Below are 20,215 nucleotides of genomic sequence, written 5' to 3' on the forward strand. Positions count from 1 at the left end.
GGAGGAGGGAGAGAAACAAAGGGTCTGTGTCTGTTGGTATGCTGCTTTGCCAGGGATAGAACAGGAATGGAGTCTTAGAACTTTTAATAAGTAATCTAGCTAGGTATGCATTAGATTATGATTTCTTTAAATGGCTGAGAAAAGAATTGTGCTGAATAGAATGACTATTTCTGTCTGTGTGTCTTTTTTGTAACTTAAGGTTTTGCCTAGAGGGATTCTCTATGTTTTGAATCTAATTACCCTGTAAGGTACCTACCATCCTGATTTTACAGGGGTGATTCCTTTACTCCTATTTACTTCTATTTCTATTAAAAGTCTTCTTGTAAGAAAACTGAATGCTTTTTCATTGTTCTCAGATCCAAGGGTTTGGGTCTGTGGTCACCTATGCAAATTTGTGAGGATTTTTTACCAAACCTTTCCCAGGAAGTGGGGTGCAAGGGTTGGGAGGATTTTGGGGGGAAAGACGTGTCCAAACTACGTTTCCCAGTAAACCCAGTTAGAGTTTGGTGGTGGCAGTGGTTATTCCAAGGACAAAAATAAAATTAATTTGTACCTTGGGGAAGTTTTAACCTAAGCTGGTAAAAGTAGGCTTAGGAGGTTTTCATGCAGGTCCCCACATCTGTATCCTGGAGTTCAGAGTGGGGGAGGAACCTTGACAGCTCTGTACATGGCTCACAGAACAGCAAACTCCCTTGCCTGAGTTTCCCCATCCTTCCTCCTGTATTTTTGAAGTATAAACCCTCAGTTTATAATATAAGACCAAGAATTCTGGCTGTTCCAATGCAGGGGAAAGGGTCCACAGAGCAGCTTTCCCTCTTCTGCTCCTGAGCAGGAGGCAGCTACTGCTGCAGCTACTACTTCCAGAGTACCAGGTTCGGGGGAAGGAAGGCACATTGGAGTTACCATGAGTGCTGAACACCTCAGAATGGAGGAAGGAGAAGCGATTGTCATGGCCCTGAGCCCTCTACACCCCCTGGCAGGCTGCGCCAGGGTGAACCTTTCTAACAGCTTACCAGAGGTAAGTATGGTGAGTATGCTACAACTCCCAGTGTCCCCAGAGAGACATAGGCCGGTGCCTTCTCTGTGCAAACGTAATGATTTCAGCCACTGTTGCTCAGGTGGGGAACTTCCTCTCTCTTCCCCCACTGCCACCAGGCAGGTCTCCACAGTGTTCCACAGTCAGTGGGGACTGCCTGAAAGAAAGAGCCTTATCTCTTGAGAACATTTGGTCTTCATCCATTCAGAGGAACAAGAAATATTTTCAAATGAACAATGTAGAGTATGTCATTTAAAGGTAGATTTTTTAGATGGTACAAGGACTCTTCTCCTGTTTGTTTATACAGCAAGTACCTGACAAAATGGGGCCTTGGTCTTGATTGAGGACTTTCGGCATAATTGTAATACAAATAAACAATAATGAAAGATGTGACATTTTAGGAAAGATGGTCAGTGCCGTGGTTTTCAACCAGGGGTACACATACCCCTAGGTGTATGGAGAGGTCTTCATGGAGGTACTCAACTCATCTAGATAATTGCATAGTTTTACAACAGGCTACATAAAAAGCACTAGCAAAGTCAGTACAAACTAAAATTTCATGCAGACAGTGACTTGTTTATACTGTTTTACATACTACACACTGAAATATAAGTACAATATTTATATTCCAATTAACTAATTTTATAATTATATGGCAAAAATGAGAAAGTAAGCAATTTTTCAGTAATATTGTGCTATGACACTTTTGTATTTTTATGTCTGATTTTGTAAGCAAGTAGTTTTAAAGTGAGGTGAAACTTGGGATTACGCAAGACAAATTGGACTCCTGAAAGGGGTACAGTAGTCTGGAAAGGTTGAGAACCACTGGTCCAGTGGTTAGATTAGCCTAGGACTCTAGAGACCTAGCTTGAAGTCCCTTCCCTGCCATAGACCTTTATCTGACCTTGGGCAAGTCACTTAGCCTCTCTGGGTATGTCTACACTGCAATAAAACACCTGTGGCTGGCCCCTGTCAGCTGATTCAGGCTTACAGGGCTCAGGCAGCAAGGCTATAAAATTGCAATGTAGACATCTGGGCTTGGGCTGGAGGCTGGGCTCTAGAGCCCGTGAGGCGGGAAAGTCCCAGCGCCAGGGATCCAGCCCGAGCCCAGATATCAACAGTGCAATTTTATAGCTCAGCAGCCCAAGCCCTGTGAGCTTGAGTCTGCTGACACAGGCCAGCTGCGGATGTTTTGTTGCAGTGCGGACATACCCTCCGTGCCTCTTTTCTCCATCTGCAGAATGGGGATAATTTCCTCTCACAGGGGTGTTGTTAGGACAAATACGTTCTATACTGTAAGACACTGATAACAGAGTAATGGGAGCCATTTAAGTACCTTACATAGATTTTCATTCTTCTTTTTCCACAGCTTCCTCACCTCTGAACTTTTCCTCATGAAAACATATTCTCAGCAAAACTGAGGAGGCAAGGGGAGAATTAACAATGGTTTGTTCATTTTAAGGTATGTTACTGAAAACCACAAGTGGTAAGGACTAAAACCCCCTTACTTCACTAACGTTTTTCTCTAGCTTTTAGTGAATTTCAGAGTGGCCAGTTATTTGCAATAAACTTTTTTTGTAGTGTAGCACTGTACTATTTTCAGCAATTTTTGCATTTTATAGGAGAAGGAGGAGTACTTTTGCTGACTCCATTGCTAATCTTTATTTGGCCTGCTGCTCATAGACTAAGAACTGATATTGGTGTTCTTCCAGCAGTCCTCTTCCCAGTCTGGCAGTTATTATTAGTGTAACAGTCCAGGACCCCAGTCATGGATTAGGACCCCATTGTGCTAGGTGCTGTACAAATAAAGGAAAGACAATCCCTTCCCCAAAGAATCTATAGTGTTCTTTGTAGTAGAGAGAAGACAGGTGTGATGGATAGGACACCCCACGCCCCCCTGGATGTCACCTGATGTACCGGGGTTTCACTGAGCCCTCATGCTCCACTAGCCTGGGCTCCCTCTCCTTGTTTTACTGAATCAGACTCTCTGGCAGAACACACACACACAAGTAGGGACGCACCAGCTGTAGAATCACATGGAGTCTGAAAGCAGCTCTCTATGGGAAGATTCAGCTAGGAAGTTACCCAGCACACAGGTGCACACCTCCTTTGTCTTGCACTTGCAAGCTCATAAAAATGCGCCCTCTCCCTCAATGTGGAGAGAGATATGCACAGCTTCTTGCCCCCCACCAGCTATGAATTGCACAAACTGGGTTATGCTATAAACAAGAAATAAGTTGATTAACTATAAAAGGTAAATTTAAGTGATTGTAAGAGACAGCAAACAGAGCAAAGCAGATTTCTAAGCAGATAAAACAAAACACTCATATTAAGCTTAAGATCTTAAAGAGACTGGTTTCAAGAAGTAATTTCTCATCCTAAATGTTGATTTTGGGCAGGTTACATAAATTCTTGAAGTGCAGCTAAATCTTGCGTGCAGCTTAAATCTTCAGGTATCTTATTCACAGACCAGATCCCTTTTCCAGCCTGGGTTCACTACTCCTCCCCCTTTCCCTTTGTTCTTGTTCCTTTGGTGTTTCCAGCAGTCATCCTGAGTGGGGATTCAGTGAAGAGTGAACCAAGATCAGCTTACTCCCCAGCCTTAAATAGAATTTATATAAGGTGGGAACCTTTTGTTTCCCAGTCTTGACCTCCTTTTAGTGGAAAATCACTGGAAGTCCAGGATGGTGGTTAGTACCAGATGACCTGACCACCTGACCTTGTAGTGTCAAAGCAACATCCCAGGATGCTTCTCAGGAAGGAGAGAGATTAGTATTTTCAAAGTCTTATTGTTTCTTCCTAATGGCCCATCCAGGCTGATGGCCTGTTGTCTCGTGGGTGTTTCCCAAGTACACACCCCCAGTTATAATTGTTACATAGCCAATATTCCTAACTTTAGATATAGAAATGATACATGCTTACAAATTGGATAATCACATTTAGTAAATCAGAACCTTTCCAATGATATCTCACATGACCTGTCTTGCATAAAACATATCTTAGTTATGCCATATTCATATCATAACAATATTTCAATGAAGAATATGGAGTGCAATGCCACAACAGGATTCAGCTGGAATGTATATAAAGAGGATTCTTTATTAAACCCACTTGAGACAGACAAGAACTTGTAGTTCCCCCTGGCTGTCTGGCTGCCAGACTGGCTATACACGGTATGTGCTGCCTTGGGTCACACTAACACTACAAGAAAATCCCAGTTCCCATTGGCTGGGAAATTCTACAATTTCAAAATTTTGTTTCATTCTAAATCAGAATGAAAATGAAGAATTTCATAAATTTATGCGAAATGACATTTCTGAAAAAACAAATTGTTTTCAGTCAATTGAAACTTCTTGTTTCAATAAAATTTGAATATTTCATTTTGATTTTGACATTAAAAATATAACAAAGTCAAAGACATTTCAAAATGAAAATATTTTTAAAACAAGAGAAAATAAAATGTTCCATTCCAAAAATGTCAAACTGGAATGTTTCATCGACACACTTCTTTAGGATTTTTTTTTTTAAACAAAATTTAATCAAAGCAGTTTTAGTGATTCTGTATTTTCTGACAGAAAAATGTTCCATTGGAAAATTTTCAACTAGCTCTACTCATCACACGCTGTCCTAAGGTCGGGTTTAGACTAAGTAGTCATGAAAAGAGCTGCTGGCTCCACTACATCTTTTCTCACTTGTACCCTGATTTTCACATGTTGACTTCCCTCCATATTGTGCCATATGCTGAGAATTTAGGATCCTCAACTCCTTTTTGGGGGGCCTGTGGTTTTCCCCTGCAGCACCTTTTCCTTATTTTGGTGCCCTATTGTAGGCATCCCAGTTGTAAAATTCTATCCTAAGTACTCATAAATAAAAATATTTATTCTGAGTATAAATATAGGAATAAAACCAAACCAACATTTTAAGAGCTAATCAGGACTTAGCCTCCAAAAACTCTGGCATGTTTTACTATTTACTACATGAGGCTAATAGCAAGGTTAAAAATGAAAATATCCCATGTTGGTTCAGTCACATTGAAAAGAGAGTTTAAAAGTTACAAATCTGGGAGGTGATACAGAGGTTGAGCAGGTAGTTAAAATGCTGCTCCTGTCTCTAGCAAGAAGCCTGACTACATACAGGTACGAGCACTATTTTCTTCCCAGGCCTTACTAGAGCTGTGATGAATGCATATTCTGGAGATATTTCTGCTTATGTGAAAGGCCTGAATATCATTAAAATTATTAGTAATGCAATGTATTTACCACCACGCTTTATTTCAAAGAGGAGAGGAAAGACACAGGCTAGTGCTCTGATCCTGTTTTAAGTCAGAAAACCGACAAAATGTTCCTTACTCTTAGCATGAATTACACATTTCAGAAGCATTTTTCTTCTTTGCAAGAAAGTGGCCTTTGCACAGAATGTTAAAAATATATTGGGATATTATATTTGAGTTGTATTTGTATCCTTGTGTATTGACTCAAAGCAAAATGCATTTCTTCACTTCAGTGTATTGTGTTGTCTAAATAATGTGTTAGGGCACTCAAGGATACAGTATTTTTCATCTCAAGTGTTTTGAGATGATATTCATTCAAACAACATTCCGTAAAAAAATTGCCTAAGTCTGAACAGGCAAAATATATATCGCTGACCACATATTTATCATTTGTAGGTAAGGCCGGGACGTTGTAATCTTTTAGATTAGCTTCCTGTACCTATTATTTGGGAGCTTTTTTTGTTTTCAGCATCCAGATTTCATATCAGTAAGAGGTAATTACCTCGCACAGAAAATTCTCTCTGTTCCTGATTGAGGTCATGTCAGTGCAGCAGCAATGTTACTCAGCAACCACTAGGCATCCTCGGCGGTGACATCTGTTTAGTTGTCTGTTGAGGGCTCAAGTCCCATAGGTGTGGAGAAGTTTTGGCTTCCTGACAGAAGGTTGGAATAGCCAAAGCAATGGTTTAAAAATCGGCCTGTTTGTTTCTAGCACCAGTGAAAACATCCTGATGGCTGCAGCCCAACATTCTTGGCAGTAATGTACGAACTAGGAAAAATTCTTTGTGTGAAGAATATAAGTGCAGAAAAGAATCACACTCTGCAAAACAATTTACCTTTCCCACTTGTGACTCAGAAAATGACTAACTCACTGTGGCTTCATTATTATTGAGTTCTATCTCTTATCTTTTCTAGAGTTGCTAAATGGATTACAATATTGCCTAGGACTTAGAGAAAGATAAGACAGAGCCACAGTGCTTGAGATTCCATTGTTCTCAGATGGTATATAAAAGGTGAGGATCAAAATGCTAAAAAACAAGAGGAACAAGGATTCAGCAACACTAACTCATGGGAGCAATGCTATTGACATCCAGGAGACAACTCACATGAGTAAGGGAGGATGAGTCAAGCTTTAAGAAAATTTGGGTCAACCTAACTAGGCATATTAGGAAAACAAAAAGGCATGCTGCTGTCTCTTCTTCCACACACAACTTCTTTGCATAGAAACTCATGAGAAAATAATGCTTCCTAAAAATATAGGGGAACCATAATAACAGCAAAAAGAAAAGGAGGACTTGTGGCACCTTAGAGATTAACCGATTTATTTGAGCATAAGCTTTCGTGAGCTACAGCTCACTTCATCGGATGCATACAGCTCACTTCATCGGATGCAGTGAGCTGTAGTTCACAAAAGCTTATGCTCAAATAAATTGGTTAGTCTCTAAGGTGCCACAAGTCCTCCTTTTCTTTTTGCGGATACAGACTAACATGGCTGCTACTCTGAAACCTGTCATAACAACAGCATGTCAAAAAAGATCAGAATGTGACAGAGATCAGCCAAAAAGCAGATTCATATTTAATTCCACGTAACACTTGCAAGTGATTATGATGGGGATTAAAGAAAAGGCATAGCCGTTCACGTGAGGTATGTGTGATGTTTGCCCAAACACAAGTTGCAAAATAGATCATTCAACCTAAATGACTTCTATTTTAGGTTATGGAAAATAGCACAGAGAACCAACCTGGAGCCTGATTCTCCTTTTGCTCACATCAGTTTTACACCAGTGTAACTCCACTGACCTCTGTGGAGGTACCTATTGTTTACATCAGGGCAAGCAAGAGGAAAACTAGACGGAGAGAAGGCACAGTGATACCCTCTGCAACATTGTAATACTGAGCTGAAATCCAAAATGGCAGCTGCCCTACAGCTGTCCTTGCAGTACGTATGGAGGGATACTCCTCTACATGTAAAGGTGCAGGGCACAGAAGAGTGAATGACCACATTTACTATGGATTGCTTAGCTACACACACCATTGCAAGAAATATCTATAGGAAAATAAACCTTGTAGTATATTGCTCAATAGTCGATGATCAAAAACATGAACATTATTTAATAAAATATAAGTAGAGTAGCATTTTAGTAAAACTGTTTTGCTAAATTCTGCAGCACAATCTGCTTACGCAAATGGAAATTTGCTAGCAAATATCACAGTAACTGCAGAAAGTGTATATTTTGTCAACAGCAAGATACACCTACTTTGGGCCAAATTTTGTCAGTTCCACCTGTGCCCTTCTATTGATTTCAGTGGGAGTGAGTAAAGAATTGCCTAATGAGCGAGTAAAGAATTACTGTAGAAATGGCACTCATCTACTGTGGTGTCCAGCTATTATAGCGACTGGACCTGAGATACTACAGTGATATTCACCATAGAAATACCAAACCTAAGACAGACAGCAGAAATGGCATGTTTAGAGCTGAACACATTTAGGACCTATTAGGATCCCTTTGAAGATCTGGAATATTCAGAGGTCTGTAGGAATGGCTGATATTTTCTTACTTGCCTGTCTTTAGGAATAACATGCACACTACCTTGTCTTTTCATTCCATCTCTGGAAGCACAGCCCATAAAAATACTATCATACTTCAGGGAACCAGAAAGACTGATTAACTGGTCCTTTAATGCCATTTCTGGAGGTATTTCTGGCTAAGGCAGTATATATTATCAGATGGAAATATCATTGAATGGCCGTAGACATTACAGGAACTTTGAATTTGCGGTATGTCATTGTACACTGGTGTACCTGGCATGACAAGCAAGCTGATTTTTATGTGACACTATTAGGAGTTTGTATTTTGATGCCCTTTGGTTTTGTCCTTTCAGTGTTCATCTAAAAAATATTTCAGGGAAGCTGAGATTCATTATTTCCTTGGGCCTTTGTTTGTTAACTATTTACCAAGTCATTCCCCCTACTTGTAAGCCCTCTCCCACAATCAATCTTTGGTTCATTTATCATTTTGGCCTGTTAATTTTTGAAATAATGCAACTTCTCTGATGACATATTTCCTTAGTGTAGATTACTTCTTGGATTCCTTTCTCATTTTTTGTAGTGTTAATTCATGATCATGTTATCTCTGAGGTCTTTTGAGACTGTGATAGAAACCAGCTGCACTATGTTGCTTGAGACTATCTTTATTTTTCCTTTTGTTATGGGCATTTTCTATTTGCCTCTTTTTTTTCATGTACATTTTAGGATTGCTATTTTGGGTAGCATCAGAGTCAATTATACAGCAGGAGTATGATTATAAAAAATGACAGGTTCGCTAGCCCATACCTTACAAAGAGAATTTGCCAAGGTGAGAGATGAGTTAAGTGACGTTGGTAAATAAGATGTAAGTCACTGTACAGTGGGGTAACCCTCATACTGAAGAAATGAATCCAACAAGAGGAATTGAGAAGATATATGAAATATGTGAAATCGCCATTCTGAATAACTTGAGTATGTTTGGTTAAATGTCTTATTCTGCACATAACCAAGAGAGATCCTTTTTTGCATCCCAGGATGTCTGCCTGATGCACTTGGACTTATCTGATATGCACATTTCACTATAAATCTGGTCCTGTAGAGCTTCTACATATGGAAATACCCTTTGTTTGCTGCTGCTCTCTCCTTTCCAGCTTCAGAGAATTTTTGAAACCCTCTCTCCCTCCATGATTCTGGTGTAGATTATAGAATGAGAGGATTTGGTATTGCAAAAGCAAAGTCATTGCTTGCCTGTGCTATAGTGAACGTTGCTGTGTGAAACATGACTGCCATACCTGATGATAGCTTTATCTAAAGCACAGTGTTTTTATGTTGTTTAATTCTAGTGGCTTTATTGATTATAAAATTAGAAGCTAATACTAGCTAAATGGAGAGTGCTTAATAAACCAATGTCACTTGCTTCTACCTGGATGTTTATGAATCAAAAGGTACTTGAGTTATTGGGCGTGATTCTTCTCTCTCTGACATTTGTGCAGATCAGGAGTAACTCCAGTGAAGTCAGTGAAATTAATATACACCCAATCTCTCTCCATATATATTGTCAGTTCTTCCTGCCTCTTTGAATTCAGTTCATCACTACCAGTTTGAGGCAACCCTATTCTAGAATGACCACCACTAACAGGGAGAAGCGCGCTCTCTCTGTCTCTTTCAGACATTTCATCCTAGGAAAAATTCTGTGAAGTGCAGCGTAAACGAGAGAGGATGGTCTCAGGGCACACAATATTTGGGTTCTATTCCCAGCTCGGCCACAATCTTCCCATGTGACCTCGGGCAAGTTACTTTAATCATTCTGTTCTGTAGGGACTGAGTTTTGAGGATTAATGCCCTGGAGCTGCTTTCCTCAGCATTCTCTCCACCAAGGGTTCTCCAAAATTGCCTTGCTGTGAACAATATGATTTTAATAGAGTTTCTCTTTGGTCACTTCCTGTCCTCTTCGTGATCATATTCATAGTAACCGTCTCCTGTAGCATATCTTTAATGTCCCCCTATCATAGAATATCAGGGTTGGAAGGGACCTCAGGAGGTCAGCTAGTCCAATCCCCTGCTCAAAGAAGGACCCCTTGTCCTCTTGCCCCCTTCCCCCTGCTCCCCTTCACATGGTTCCATGTCTCCTGCTTTTCTGGACACTTCAACACCTGGAATCATGTGATTTATGTGAGAATCTCAACTTTTCCCTTTTTTTTTTTTTTTTAAATTTCTAGTCCTCATGGTTGCAGAAAAAAGCTGGAAAACATGACTCTAAAATTTCAAAAGCCAGAAGGCAAATAAAAAGAATCTAAAATTTATTATTTTAAAAAATCGCATAATTTTAAGCCAGTCTCATGATATTTTGGGCTTGATTCATGATTTTTGAATGGTTGGGGTTGGCAAAACTGTAATATATCCTCTGAACCCATCTCAACTGAGCGTCAACATTGAAGGATTTCTTAGTACAGTAGTCTTTTACTCCCCCTCAGTGGGACAATCTAACTCTAAATTTTCCCCATCTGTAAAGAGGGGTGAATATTTGTTTACTTCACAAGCATCTTCTGAGCTTTAATTCATCAATATTTGAACAGTGGTTTAAGATTCTAAGACTGAAAATGCCTTCATAAGTGCAAAGGTGATATTATCATGATTAGGTTTTGCTTTTTATCTTTCAGCTACAAAGCATAATATTTCTTTTTTTTTAAATATAGAAATCTGGAGAGCATTTCCACCAGATTAGCACAATGATAAAGTAGGTCAGGTTTGGGGTTTAAATGGTTTGCCACTGTCCCTTTTGGTTTCAGTAATAATTTGTCTGTGGGATTGCAGAGATGTTTATAGGTTGCTGTTATTTTTTCCATAGTGAGATAGCTTCCAAGATGCCATACAGTTTTCCATTTTAGTGATATGTTGGAAGAATGAGTTCTACAACTGCTAAAGCTATTGTTTTCCTGGATGTGGATTTACATTTCTTTTGCTGTCTGTAAGAAAGCAGGCACGTAAGGAGATATCATCACTCAATGCGTATGAGTGGCTAGTTTTAACCATGAAATCAGTGCTTATCACTAGAACAGTTTGTTATAGTTCTTAAGTAGATAAATACTTAATAGGATTGTCAGCTATCCTTTCAAATTCCACAAATGAAAAATATCTGCTTATTATCTCCTTTCATGAATCTGGCCCTTTGTATTACATTCTTGAACCAGCAACACAGTGTTCAAGAGAGGTAATTGTATACTTCTCAAGTTTAATAATGTTCTTCTCCTTGATTGTACAAGTGTTTTTATTTTGTTCCAGATTTCACCGAGACCAATATATGTATATAGAGAGAAAGGAAGTTGTCAGTCTGCAGAGAGGTATCTCCGCAGACGTAGGCAGGAGGGTATGCTATTTATATGGGTATTTGGAGCATGATATGAGATAATTGCTGGGTGATATTGAAATTTTATTTCTAGTCCTCTTTATTTCACAGTTTTGCTGAAGTGGTTTAATTAGCAGCTATTAGAGGTGATAATTCATGCATCAAATCTGAAGATCACTTATGGAAAAAAAAGAGTCTCAGTGTGCCATCAAGGCTAGAAAGAAATATTTTACTTGCTATTTGTATTTCTTAAACATGTTTTACCATGGCCAATAAGTCATTTTGTAATGCCACATCCTCCACCCCAACCCCGTTGTTATGCTATGTTATTTTCTGTGGCCTGGGCTGTGGTTACAATATATGGTGCTGCAAGTGGACCTGCAGTGGCAGACAGTGTCATGGCTGCTGGGGGCTTTGGTGACTCAGGTCTGTCACCTAGCCTGTGGGTGTGTGGGCACTAGAGCATTCCTCAGGGTACAAGGCAGCATGAGGATTGTGGTGTTGAGGCCTTTGATGAGGGAACATTGACAAGACTTTCAGAGACTCTGAGGCAACACACTACTGATTAAAAAAATGTAGACAGAGCAGCTGGAGGGTGTTGCCACTAGCATTGCCCTCAGACCCTGCCAAGGATGAAGTGCACCAGCATCTGAAGAAGTTCACATTGCTCCAAAGAGTTTCACCATGATCAGGAGCACGTAGGCTGTCCAGCTGCAGCTGTGGGGGTATTGCTGAGACTCATCCAAGGATCATTTGTCCCCTAGTGGACTGGGAAAACATTTTGGGGACAACAAGCCCTAGTGAAAGTCCCTTTCCCAGGCCATATGGGCAGGGGGAGGAAGAGCTGAGCTTTTGGGGTAGCTTTAACTTATTCTCCAAGTCCATTCAGCCACCATGGAGGTATACTACTTAGCTATGGAACCTGCTGCTTGTGATCCTTCATAACGGTATCATTCATGTGCTGTCAGATTGTGGGTTTGTAGATGTTCCTTCCAGTGTGCTGACCAGAGCTCTGATGTGGAAGCATGCGAAGACAGTTTTCATTGGCTTCTTGCAGCGTGTGGCGTGTCACTGTTCTCCCATGTGGTATGCACATCTCCATGTGTGACTATGCATTCTGCCATCAATGTGGTCTTGATCTCCTACTTTTTCTCTTGTTGGCTTGCATCTACGAGCATGGAGACATGTCCTGGGATTATGACCTGATTACATTCTGCTCCACCCTTGACTGTATGTCCTTTTCTATCTGTGCTTCTTAGCATTTTGTTTCCATGTTACCAAAGTGTTACAGGGTAGCTCGCGTCTTAAGAGCAAAAGGGCTAGGGCTAGCCAACCTTGATTATGGAAAGAAATCAGGGTGATTGCCCTATAAAGAGCAGCAGAAGGGAAGGAGAGGTAATATCTGGTGCTGTCAAGAAAGCTGAGGTGTTTAATACCTGTTTTGCTTCAGTATTCACTAAAAAGGTTAATGGTGACCAGTTGGAAGCGATAGAAGAGAAGAAAGACTTGGGTAAGTTGGTTGATCACAGGATGACTATGAGTCACCAATGTGATGTGGCCGTGAAAAAGGCTAATACAGTCCGAGGATGCATCAGGCGAGGTGTTTCCAGTAGAGATAGGGAAGTGTTAGTATCATTAAACAAGGTACTGGTGAGACCTCCTCTGGAATACTGTGTGCAATTCTGCCTTCCCACGTTTAAGAAAGATGAATTCAAGTGCAACAAGTGGAACAAGTGCAGAGAAGGTCTCCTAGACTGATCAGAGGAACGGAAAACCTACCTTATGAGAGGAGTCTCAAAGAGCTTGGCTTGTTTAGACTAACCGAATGAAGGCTGAGGGGAGATACAGTTGCTCTCTATGAACACATCAGAGGAATAAATAGCTGGGAAGGAGAGGAGTTATTTAAGTTAAGTACCCAGGTGGGCACAAGAACAGATGGATATAAACTGTCCATCAACAAGTGTAGGCTTGAAATTAGACAGAGGTTTCTAACCATCAGAGGAGTGAAGTCCTGGAACAGCCTTCCAAGGGGAGCAGTGGGGGTAAAAAACCTAACTGGTTTCAAGACTGAGCTTGATAAGTTTATGAAGGGGGTGGTATGATGAATATACCAACAATGGCATGTAGCTGATCTGCAACTGCCAGCAGCAAATATCTCCAATAGTCGATGATGGGACACTAGATGGGGAGGGCTCTGAGTTACTACAGAGAATTCTTTCCCGGGTATCTGCCTGGTGGATCTTGCCCACATGCTCAGGGTCTACCTACTAGCCATATTTGGGGTTGGGAAGGAATTTTCCCCCAAGTCAGATTGGCAGAGACTGGGGGGGGGCGAGGGGGTTTGCCTTCCTCTGCAGCATGGGACGTGGGTCACTTGCAGGTTTAAACTAGTGTAATTGGTGGAGTCTCTGTAATTTACAGTCTTTAAATCATGATGTGAGGACTTCAGTAACTCAGCCAGAGGTTAGGGGTCTATTACAGGAGTGGGTGGGTGAGGTTCTGTGACCTGCAATCTGCAGGAGGTCAGACTAGATGATCATGATGGTCCCTTCTGGCCTTAAAGTCTATGAAATGCTCTACAAAATTAATATTAACAACAAGGGAGAAGAAATACAAGCCAAAATAGGAAAAGAGCCGGTTAAAGACTATTTAGATAAGCTACATGTATTCAAGTCTGCAAGACCTGATGAAATCTATCCTAGGATACTTAAGGAACTAGCTGAAGCAATCTTGGAACCGTTAACATTATCTTTGAGAACTCTTGGACCAAGGTCCCAAAAAACTGGAGAAGGGCAGCACCAATCTTTAAAAAGGAGAACAAAGAGCACCCAATGAATTATAGACCAGTCAGCCTAATGTTGATACCTGGAAAGACACTGGAACAAATTATTGAACACTCAGTTTGTAAGCACCTGGAGGATAATAGGATTATAAGGAATAGCCAGCACGGATTTGTCAAGGACAAATCATATCAAACCAACCTAATTTCCTTCTTTGACAGGGTTACTGGCCTACTGGATAGAGGAGAAGCATTAAATGTGACATATCTTGATTATAATAAGGCTTTTGACACAGTCACACATAATATTCTCATAAGAAAATTAGGGAAATATGGTCTAGATGAAATAACAATAAGATGGGTGCAAATCTGGTTGAATGTCCGTACTTAGAGTACTTATCAGTGGTTTGCTGTCAAACTGGGAGGATGTATCTAGTGTCTCTCAGGAGTGGTGAGTGTATTTATAAAATTTTCAGATGACGCCAAGCTGGGCGGTGTTGCAGGCACTTTCAAGGACAGGTCAAAATGACCTTGACAAATTGGAGAATTGGTTTGAATTCAGCAAGATGAAATTTAAAAAGACAAGTGCAAAGTACTACACTTAGGAAGGAAAAATCAAATGTACAGCTACAAAATGGAGAAAAACTGTCTTGGTGGTAGTAAACTGAAAAGGATCTGGGATTATAGCGGATCATAAATTGCATATGAGTCAACAATGTGATGCAGCTGTGAAGAAGGCTAATATTATTGTGGGCATGTTTAGTGTTGAGAAAAGACGACTGATGGGGCACCTAATAACAGTTTTCAAAATATGTTAAGGGCCATTACAATGAGGACTGTGATCAATTGTTCTCCATGTCAACTAATGGTAGGACAAGTAGTAATGGTCTTAATCTGCGGCAAGGAAGATTTACATTAGAGATGAGTAAAACTTTCTAACTATAGGGGTAGTTAACCTCTGGAATAGGCTTCCAAGGGACATTGTGGAATCCTCATAGAATCAAAGAAGTCTAGGACTGTAAGGGACCTCGAGAGGTCATCTAGTCCAGTCCCCTGCCCTCAAGGCAGGACTATGTAATAGCTAGACCATCCTGATTGGTGTTTCTCTAACCTGTTGTTAAAAACCTCCCTAAGCAATTTGTCCCAGTGCTTAACTACCCTGACAGTTAGGAAGATTTTCCTAATATCCTGACTAAACCTACCTTGCTGCAATTTAGGCCCATTGCTTCTTGTCCTATCCTGGGAAGTTAACAAGAACAATTTTCTCCATCCTCCTTCTAACAACCTTTTATGTACTGGGAAACTGTTATCATGTCACCTCTCAGTCTTCTCTTCTCCAGACTAAACAAAGCCAGTTTTTTCAATCTTCCCTCGTAGGTCATGTTTTCTGGACCTTTAATAATTTTTGTTGTTCTCCTTTGGACTTTCTCCAGTTTGTCCACATCTTTCCTGAAATGTGGCTTCCAGAACTGGACACAATACTCCAGTTGAGGCCTTATCAGCATGGAGTAGAGTGGAAGAATTACTTCTCGTATCTTGCTTGCAACACTCATAGAATCATAGAATATCAGGGTTGGAAGGGACCTCAGGAGGTCATCTAGTCCAACCCCCTGCTCAAAGCAGGACCAATCCCCAACTAAATCATCTCAGCCAGGGCTTTGGCAAGCCTGACCTTAAAAACTTCTAAAAAAGGAGATTCCACCACCTCCCTAGGTAACGCATTCCAGTGTTTCACCACCCTCCTAGTGAAAAAGTTTTTCCTAATATCCAACCTAAACCTGCCCCACTGCAACTTGAGACCATTACTCCTCGTTCTGTCATCTGCTACCACTGAGAACAGTCTAGATCCATCCTCCTTGGAACCCCCTTTCAGGTAGTTGAAAGCAGCTATCAAATCCCCCCTCATTCTTCTCTTCTGCAGACTAAACAATCCCAGTTCCCCCAGCCTCTCCTCATAAGTCATGTGTTCCAGACCCCTAATCATTTTTGTTGCCCTTCGCTGGACTCTCTCCAATTTTTCCACATCCTTCTTATAGTGTGGGGCCCAAAACTGGACACAGTACTCCAGATGAGGCCTCACCAATGTTGAATAGAGGGGAACGAACACGTCCCTCGATCTGCTGGCTATGCCCCTACTTATACATCCCAAAATGCCATTGGCCTTCTTGGCAACAAGGGCACACTGTTGACTTATATCCAGCTTCTCATCCACTGTAACCCCTAGGTCCTTTTCTGCAGAAATACTGCTGAGCCATTCGGTCCCTAGTCTGTAGCAGTGCATGGGATTCTTCCTTCCTAAGTGCAGGACTCTGTACTTGTCCTTGTTGAACCTCATCAGATTTCTTTTGGCCCAATCCTCTAATTTGTCTAGGTCCCTCTGTATCCTATCCCTAACCTCCAGTGTATCTACCTCTCCTCCCAGTTCAGTGTCATCTGCAAACTTGCTGAGGGTGCAATCCACACCATCCTCCAGATCATTTATGAAGATATTGAACAAAACCGGCCCGAGGACCGACCCTTGGGGCACTCCACTTGATACCGGCTTCCAATTAGACATGGAGCCATTGATCACTACCCGTTGAGCCCAACAATCTAGCCAGCTTTCTATCCACCTTATAGTCCATTCATCCAGCCCATACTTCTTTAACTTGCTGGCAAGAATACTGTGGGAGACCGTGTCAAAAGCTTTGCTAAAGTCAAGGAACAACACGTCCACTGCTTTCCTCTCATCCACAAAGCCCGTTATCTTGTCATAGAAGGCAATTAGATTAGTCAGGCATGACTTTCCCTTGGTGAATCCATGCTGACTGTTCCTGATCACTTTCTTCTCCCCTAAGTGCTTCAGAATTGATTCCTTGAGGACCTGCTCCATGATTTTTCCAGGGACTGAGATGAGGCTAACTGGCCTGTAGTTCCCAGGATACTCCTTCTTCCCTTTTTTAAAGATGGGCACTACATTAGTCTCTTTCCAGTCATCCAGGACCTCCCCTGATCGCCATGAGTTTTCAGTGATAATGGCCAATGGCTGTGCAATCACATCCGCCAACTCCTTTAGCACTCTTGGATGCAGCGTATCCGGCCCCATGGACTTGTGCTCGTCCAGCTTTTCTAAATAGTCCTGAACCACTTCTTTCTCCACAGAAGGCTAGTCACCTCCTCCCCATGCTGTGCTGCCCAGTGCAGTAGTGTGGGAGCTGACCTTGTTTGTGAAGACTTTCTTCTTGTTGCTAACACACCTGCTAATATATCCTAGAACAGTGGTCTTTTTACACCCAAGATCACTTTTTGAATTTAAGGGCAACCCAGGATCTACCCCTTCCTCGAGGCCCTCACTCACTCACTCCATCCCCCTCCCACCCTCACTCACTTTCACCAGGCTGAGGCAGGGGTTTGGGAGGGGGTGAGGGGTACTGGCTCTGGGAGGGAATTTGGGTGCAGCAGGGAGCTCCACGCTGGGGCAGAGTGTTGGGGGGCAGGAGGGGGTATGGGGTGCTGGCTCTGGGAGCAAGTTTGGGTGCAGGAGAGGGCTCTAGGCTGGGGCAGAGTGTTGGGGTGCAGGAGGGGATATGGGGTGCTGGCTCTGGGATGGGGGTTGGGGTGCGGGCTCCCACTGGGCAGCACTTATCTTGGGTGGCTCCCGGTCAGGGGTGCAGCAGGGCTAAGGCAGGCTCCCTGGCTGCCCCAGCCCCACGTCACTCCCAGAAAGGGCCAACGCATCCCTGTGATCCCTGGCGGAGGGCAGGTGGCTCTGCATGCTGCCCCTCTCTGCAGGCACCGCCCCCACAGCTCCCAATGGCCACAGTTACCCGTTTCCATCCAGTGGCAGTGCTTGCAGGCAGGAGCAGTGCGCGGAGACCCCTGGGCCACTTCCAGGAGTGGTTTGGGCCCGGGGCAGGCAGGGAGCATGCCTTAGCGGCAGCCCTGCTGCACCACTGCAGATTATGATTGACTGGGAGGGTCTCCAGGATCGACCAGTCGATCGCAATCAACCGATTGGTGACCACTGTCCTAGAACGATTTTCCCTTCTTTTTGCAACAGTGTTACACTGACTCATATTTAGCTTGCAATCTGCTATAACCCCCAGATCTCCTTCCGCAGTTTTCCTTCCTAGTGAGTCATTTCCCATTTTTTATGTATGCAACTGATTTTATGTGTGCAACTTCCTAAGTGGAGTACTTTGCATTTGTCGTTATGGAATTTCATCCTGTTTACTTCAGACCATTTCTCCAGTTTGTCATTTTGAATTTTAATCCTATCCTCCAAAGCACCTGTAACTCCTCCCATCATTTCAGGTGTTAAAGAAGAGGTTGGACAACCATCTGTGAGAGATGGTCTAGGTTTACTTGGTCCTGCCCAGTACAGGAGGCTGGACTTGATGACTTCTCAAGGTCCCTTCCAGTCCTACAGTTATGTGATTCTGTGGAGGGGGGAAATGCTCAGGGATTAGAGACTGCTAGGAGTGAGAAGGCTCTGAAGAGTGTCCTGGAACTTAGAACCGAGACTCCAGCCAGATGTATCCTGCCAACACAGGAAAGGCCCCAGGCAGAAAGGTCTGGGAAGATGAAGAAAAACCTGTATTTGTGTGGACTTCTGGGAGGACTTAGAAACTTTATTTTGAATATTTGTTGATTTAATTAAGTTCAGCCTGAGAAGGGATGGCACAATAATGTTTTTTAAATTTCATGAACAGTCCACTAGAAGGAAACTGAGGCAAGCTGCTTATAGCATGACTCTAGGGCATGAGGGGGTACATGGATGCAGCCAGCCCAGCTACACAAAGGACGTAGGAATTTGGGCTTGGGAGTTAACACAGGGCACAGTCTTTGTGGATTTTAATTCTTATCATTGTCATAAATATAAAGGGAAGGGTAACAACCCTTATGTATGCAGTAACATAAAAATCCTCCTGGCCAGAGGTACAGAATCACTTGCCTGTAAGGGATTAATCAGTTCAATTAACCAAGTTGGCACCTGACCAGAAGGACCAATGGGAAAAGAAGATACTTTCAAATCTGGGGGTGGGAGAGGTTTTGTTTGTGCTCTTTTTGTTTGTTCCCTCTTGGGACAGAGAGAGAGACCAAGCAGGTAAACCAGCTCCTAAAAAGATACCTGAAATGTTATAGCTAAAATTACAAAAACTGTAAGTAAAGGCAAGGAAATGCGTTAGATTATCTTTTGTTTTAGCTTGTGAATTTTCCCTGCTGAGAGGTAGTTTTATTCCTGTTTTTTTTAACTGGGAAGTTGAATCCAGAGTGGAGTCCTCTGTGCTTTAAATCTTCTATTACTCTGTAAAGTTACCTTCCATCCTGATTTTGCAGGTGTGATTCTTTTACTTTTTTCTTTACAATAAAGTTCTTCTTTAAATAACCTGATTGATTTTTAGTGTCCTAAAATCCCAAGGGTTTGGTCTTTGCTCACTTTGTTAACCTATTGGTTAGTATATTATTCTCAAGCCTCCCCAGGAAAGGAGGTGAAGGGGCTTGGCGGATATTTTGGGGAAATAGGGACTCAAAGTGGTCTTTTTCCTGAATCTTTGTCTAAATCACTTGGTGGTGGCAGCAATACCGTCCAAGGACAAGGAAAGGAATTTGTGCCTTGGGGAAGTTTTTAACCTAAGCTGGTACTTATAAGATTAGGGGGTCTTTCATGTGGGTCCCCACATCTGTACCCCAGAGTTCAGAGTGGGGAGGAACCCTGACAATCATCAAAATATTTTCTTAGTTTTTTATGATTATATCATACTTAGGATACAATAGAGCACAGACACCTCAGTGAAGGTCTTGGACACATTGTACTTAGTGTTGTGCAAACATATGCAATAGTCCCTGCCCTAAAGAGAAGTCCAGGTATTGATATTGTTTTACTGTCTTAAAAATTCTTACTACAAGCTAAGACTTTAAAAAAAAAATCAATCCTCCCAAATAGAACTCATTTTAAGATGGCAGAAATAGAGGAAAAACAAAGCAAAGGGGAGACTAAAGAAGAGAGCTACAGATTTAATTATGGAAAAGTGTCAAATACTCAGAAAAATAAGAATTGAAATAGAAAAGAATGGTACAGGGAAAAAAATATATTGTGACTTTGTGGGGATCACCCAGATTGATAAGGGGTGCTGTCATCACCTGCCTTGTAATGTTGGGTACCTTACTGCTGTACTGTCATGGCTCAGAGCCCTGACACCAGTAGCTGGCCCACAAACATAAAGGTGTCAGCCTGGCTTCCACCAATCTAATTACTCCTTGCAGGGTGACCTCAA

General features: G+C 41.9%; 1 long non-coding RNA gene across 1 annotated transcript in view; it reads left to right on the forward strand.

The window, feature by feature from the left end:
• Positions 1-933: 933 nt before the first annotated feature.
• Positions 934-20,215, forward strand: part of LOC140910740 (uncharacterized) — a 184,496-nt gene continuing 165,214 nt past the window's right edge. The window contains exons 1-2 of the long non-coding RNA XR_012158710.1: positions 934-1,018; positions 2,406-2,498. This is a non-coding gene — a long non-coding RNA (uncharacterized lncRNA). The remainder of the gene's footprint in view (positions 1,019-2,405; positions 2,499-20,215) is intronic.

Source organism: Lepidochelys kempii, chromosome 4 (genome assembly GCF_965140265.1).
Source record: "Lepidochelys kempii isolate rLepKem1 chromosome 4, rLepKem1.hap2, whole genome shotgun sequence".
Classification (NCBI taxonomy): Eukaryota; Metazoa; Chordata; order Testudines; family Cheloniidae; genus Lepidochelys; species Lepidochelys kempii.